The following is a 6,012-nucleotide window of genomic DNA, read 5'->3' as shown; positions in this document are numbered from 1 at the left end:
ATCATGACTGGGGGAGGATGTCTTCATTGACATGAGCTGAAGACTTTCAGACTCCCACTCCCAATCAAAGGGACGCTGCTTCCAGCACTTGGCAGTGGCTGCAGGACACAGGGAGTCTCAGGAGGACCTTAGACAAGCTGGGACCCGGAGCTCCAGGTGTTCTTGCTCTGGCTGCCAATTACTGATTAACATTGCACTCTCGTGTCTTTGCATTGAGATAAGTCTCACGATTATCTCAATACCTTGGGCTTGCTTTGAATTCATGGCTACCCTCCTGCCTCAGCTTCCAGAGAAATGAGATGATAGATGCCCAGTAGAGTGTTTATTTTATTTTAGTCTACTTGACATAAACTCCAGTCATTTGGAAAGAGGGAATCTCAACTGAGGGATTGTCTCCATCAGATGGACCTGTAGGCAAGTCTGTTGTGGGAGAGCCCCTTCCACTAGGGGCAGTGCCACACCTAGGAAGATAATTCTGTGCTAGAAAGAAAAAAGAAAGAAAGAAAGAAAAGGGAAAGGAAAGAGAAACCAAGAGGCTGAAGAAATAGCTCATTAGTTAAGAGCACTGGCTCCTCTTCAGAGGACCCAGCTTTGATTCTCAGCACCTACATGGTGGCTCATAGTTGCCTGTAACTCCAGTTCTAGAGGATCTGGCCCTCTTCTCCCTCGCCCCCCCCCCCCCCAGGGCATGCCACACTCTCAACGCAAAGGTATACACATACAGGCAGAGCGGCTGTACACATAAAACAAAACAAAACAGCTGGGTATGGTGGTGCTCACCTTCAATCTCAGTACTTGGAAGGCATGAGCAGGCAAATCTTTGTGAGTTCGAGGCCAGCCTGGTCTACAGGGTGAGTTCCAGGACAGTCAACTCTATACAGAGAAGCCTTGTATCAAAAAAAGCAAAATAGCCGGTGGCACCACGCCTTTAATCCCAGCACTTGGGAGGCAGAGGCAGGCGGATTTCTCAGTTCAAGGCCAGCCTGGTCTACAGAGTGAGTTCCAGGACAGCCAGGGCTACACAGAGAAACTCTGTCTCAAAACAAAACAAAACAAAACAAAACAAACAAGCAAACAAGCAATGGAGCAGGCCATGGGAGTGAGCCAGTAAGCAGCATTCTTCCATGGTCCCTGCTTGAGTTCCTGTCTTAGTTTTCCTCAGTATTGGACCAAGATCAGAATGTCTAAGCCAAATACAAATGTAAGCTTCTCCTCCCCCCATGTGCTTTGGTCATGGCTTGCATCCTTACAGCAGCAGAGCACTAAGGACCGCACCCCTTCCCCCATGTTCATCTGCTTGACTGCTTCATTACAACACAGTTTCCTCAGCCTCCATTAGAATGCCACCCAAATTCACTAGCTACTCTCAATCCCAACTCTTTCATGTAATAAGCCCCTTCCAGAAAGTGCTGAACTATGGGGTGGGGCATGAGAGAAGACCCCCTTCCCATCAGTTAAACCTGACCTACTTAGGGAGAGGATGAGGACAGAATTTTTTAAAAGGAGGACTATGATCTGACAGGTTATTTTGAGACATGGTCTTACGGAGCCCGTGCTGGTCTCTAGCTTTCTATGTGGCTGAGAATGACTTGGGAATAAACATCAATACACACAATGGAGCAGAGGATTAACACACCTTCTAAAAGGCCTAGCAATGAGGGGACTGATTCATCCCCCAAGGGGCAGTCAGTGGTGGCGGTGGAAGGAGGGGTTGAGCCCCCTGCAGAGAACCAGTGGATGATCAGAAGTCTGAATTCAGACACGTCAAGATGCTCACGTCTCACCTGGAGCCATCCCACCAGGAGCAGACCCCCACCCAGAAGCAGAGAGTCCCTCTCTGGAGAGAAGGAGGGGGACAAACACAGGACTCGGGAACATGGGGAACACGAAGGCAGTAAGAGAGGTTTAACAGAAAGGACAAAAGAAAATCAAAGTCACATTTGTCATGGAGGGGCTAGAGAGACAGCTCAGTGAGTAAGAGCCCTGTCACACAAGGTGATACACCTTTGTTCACGTCCCTGGATCCCATGGAAAAACTTGGCATGCAGTTCAAACCAGTAATCCCTGTGATCTCAGGAGACGAGAGGCGGAGACAGGAGAATCCCCCAAAGTTCACAAACCAGCAATTTATACACACAGTAGAAAAATAATAGAATCTCAAACAAGGTGGGAGGGGAGGATTGATACCCAAGTGTGTCTCCTGACCTCCATGCACACGTACGTGCATACACCACACACACAATCACACACAGTGCATGCATGGACACGCACCACACACACACAGAAATTGGAGGTGAAAAGTAGGCTTCAGTTTTCTGTTCTCCTGCCCCACTCACAGGATGCTGTCAGCTGCTGAGGGCTTTCCTGTGGAGAACGGATCTTCCCAGGAGGGGTCTCTCTGTGCACTAGTATTGCAGGAGATGCCAGCTCTCGATTTTGCCTTAGCAGACAAGCTCTTTGGGAAGGGCTGTGCTTTACTGCAACAAGGATTGATTCCCGTGGTGTAAATATTCCAACTGTGGATGATGTCAAGCTACCAACCCGATGCCACCGGATGCCGTGAAAGAAAGCTATGCCCGTTCTGTTTCAACTTAAGAGATAATGGATATATTCATAGAAAGGAGTTGGTATGAGGTCACCCTTCATGGTAGCTCTGTCACGTGGGGCCCTGAGAGGTGAGAGTGGCCTTCAAGTCTGAAGAGTGGCCTCATTAGGGGAGACACTCCCCACATCTGGTATGATGGGACATGAAGGGACACTCAGACCCTTGAGCTCACAGACTATCAGTTATAGCACCACAGCAGTGGAGAGCCATAATGGAGCCATAATGGAGCCTTAAAGGGGGGAAAGAGAAAGGTTTTCCTTCAAATCCAGACGACCAAGGCAGTTTCTGGCACTTACAGGTTTTCAATGGGCAAGCTTCATACTACCTGGGCTAGCCTGGCCTACCTGTCAAGGGGTACAGAACAGGCACTAGACAGGACAATAAAGTGGAACTGTAAGACCACAGTCCAATATTTCTCATCAACTCTGTCCCAGAAAGAGAGAGGAGAGCACCAGAGGAGGGTGGAGCTGGGCTGACTTTTCCCTTAGAGATCTAAGGACTCCCCGGTCACAGCGGGCATCTATCAGTTCTTTGTCTTAGGGGACAGATTACATGGGAGTGTGGCCTGAGGGTCTTTTTTTGTTTAAGACGGGGTCTCTCTACTACATAGCCCCAGCTGTCCTCAAACTCACTATGTAGACCAGGCTGGCCTTGAACTCACAGAGAGCCTACTGCCCCTGGAATTAAAGGTGCCATGCATTCAGTCTTTATAAGCTACCAAGGGTCAGCTCCAGTATCCCAATGCCGGCTTCCTTGTAGGATCACCCTTCCAGATCGCCCCGTGGGAGATAATCACTTCTCCTATACACCCAGGTGCTCTGAAGGGGACTGTTAGAGCCTTGTTATTAATGTGAGTTGTTAAGGATCACCCAGTATTGGGCTGGTGAGATGGCTCAGTGGTTAAGAGCACTGACTGCTTTTCCAGAGGTCATGAGTTCAAATCCCAGCAACCACATGGTGGCTCACAACCATCCATAATGAGATCTGATGCCCTCATATGGGTGTCTGAAGACAGCTACAGTGTACTTACACAAAATAAATAAATAAATAAATTCTTAAAAAAAAAAAGTATTAATCACCCAGTATTTAAGACACCAATGTGAAAGAGTCTAGAGCCGAGGTTCTCAACCTTCCTAATGCTGCAACCCTTTAGTACAATTCTTCATGTTGCCTGACCACCAACCACAAAATTATCTTGTTACTTTGTAACTGTAACTTTACTACTGTTGTTGGAAGGGGGTTGTGACCCATAGGTTGAGAACCACTGGTCGAACATAAGTGAGACTCTGGTGGAGAGCTTGCCTAGTGCACCTGAAGCTCTGGGTTTGAGCCTCGGTAACATTCACCCACATGCATCCACATACCCACTCCCAGCCTGTCACATGACTTCAAGCCGAGACATGCACCATTTGATATTCAGAAGATGAAAAGAACACCCAAATTTAACACGGAAGATCGTGAATCAACGCAGTACCATACTTCCTCAGAGCAATGGTAGAAAGCAAAAGATAACGGAGAAATGCCTTAGGAATTTATGTTGTGGAGCTAGATATGGGCCAGTGGTTATAACACTAGCTGCTCTTCTCAAAGTCCTAGCTTCAATTCCCAACACCCACATGGTGGCTCACAACCCTCTGAAATTCCAGTCCCAGGGGATCTGACACCCTCTTCAGACCACTGTGGGCACGAGGAGGCACTCAACACAAACGTACAGTCATATATGCAGGCAAAACACTAACGCGTACAAAAGTGAACAAGTAAATGAATACGAAAGAACTTAATGCACTGGAAAGATGGCTTGGTGGTGAAGAGCACTTGTTGCTCCTGCAGAGGGCCCAGGTTCAATTCCCAGCACCCACATAGCAACTCACAACTGTCTATAACTCTAGCTCAAAAAACCTTTCTTAACCTTACAGCATTCCTTTCAAAAACTATTTTGCCGGGCGGTGGGTGGTGGTGCATGCCTTTAATCCCAGCACTTGGGAGGCAGAGGCAGGCAGATTTCTGAGTTCGAGGCCAGCCTGGTCTACCTAGTGAGTTCCAGGACAGCCAAGGCTATACAGAGAAACCCTGTCCCAAAAAACAAACAAAAAAAAAAAACAAAAAACAAAACAAAAAAAAAAACCCTATCTTTTTCTTTTCTTCATTTCAGGGATGTCTGTGCAGAAAATACTTCTTCTAGTGAAGAAACTTTTATCACCAATTAACAATTCTCTTATTTCAGCTGGGTTCTGAGGGCTTTGTGTGTGTATGTGTGGGGTTTTTTTTTTGTTGTTGTTGTTTTTGTTGTTTGGCTTGTTTGTATTGTTAATCTATAAATTAAAATACAATAGTTTTCATTAAGAAAAAGCATGATTTCAATAGAGTCACAATTTTATAAACATTTCTGGTTGTCTAGCCCATTGGACGGTAATGACAATTACGCAATTGTAACAAAATTTGACATAATTTGTAGTTGTCCTTATTCTTTTCCTATGTGGATCATCTTTTTCTGAGATAGGGTCTCACTCACTATGCAGCCCAGGCTAGTCTCCAACTGTCTGTCTTCCTGTCTCAGTCACCCGAGTGCTGCGTTTGCAGGCACTTGCCACCACAACTGCCTTGAATTATCTTATTTTTTTTATTTCAGGTGTGTAGCAGTGGCTCATTAGGTGAGAGCATCTAATGGGGTCTGAGTTTGGTTCCCACCAACCCATCACTGATCTGGAGGCTCCAAACCACATCTAACACCAGCTTCAGGGAATCTGATACCCACTTCTGGTTTCCATGGCACCCACATAAATATATACATACATACCTGGGTGTGGTGGTGCACGGCGAACACCTATGGTCCCAGTGCTCAGGAAGCAGAGGCAGGTGGATGGATCTCTGTGAATTTGAGGCCAGCCTGGTATATGTTGTAAGTTCCAGAATAACCAGGGCTTCATAGAGAGATCCTGCCTCAAAAAAAACAATGATAAACCATAAATGATATAAACACTTAAAAAATTATTATTTATATCCCGGTATGGTGGCACACGCCTGTAATCTTATCACTTGGAAAGCAGAGGCGGGTAGATCTTTGTGAATTCAAAGCCAGCCTGGTTTACATAGAGTTTCAGAACATCCAGGGCTACATAGTAAAACCCTGTCTCAAAAAAAAATTATTTATGCTGGGTATAGGGTTTGATGTTTTTAATGCTAGCACTCAGGAGACAGAGGCAGGAGGATCACTGTGAGTTTGAGGCCAACCTAGTTTACAAAGGAAGTTCCAGGCCAAACAGAACTTCTTAATAGTGACCCTGTCTCAAAAACAGAACAAAGCAAACAAACAAAATCCTCTGAGTTTGAGGCCAGCCTGATCTACAATGAGTTTCAAGGTAGCCAAGGTTACACAGGGAAACCCGGTCTCAACCACCAACGTCCCC

This window comes from Arvicanthis niloticus, chromosome 6 (genome assembly GCF_011762505.2).
Source record: "Arvicanthis niloticus isolate mArvNil1 chromosome 6, mArvNil1.pat.X, whole genome shotgun sequence".
NCBI classification, from domain to species: domain Eukaryota; kingdom Metazoa; phylum Chordata; class Mammalia; order Rodentia; family Muridae; genus Arvicanthis; species Arvicanthis niloticus.
This window is presented reverse-complemented; position numbering follows the sequence as displayed.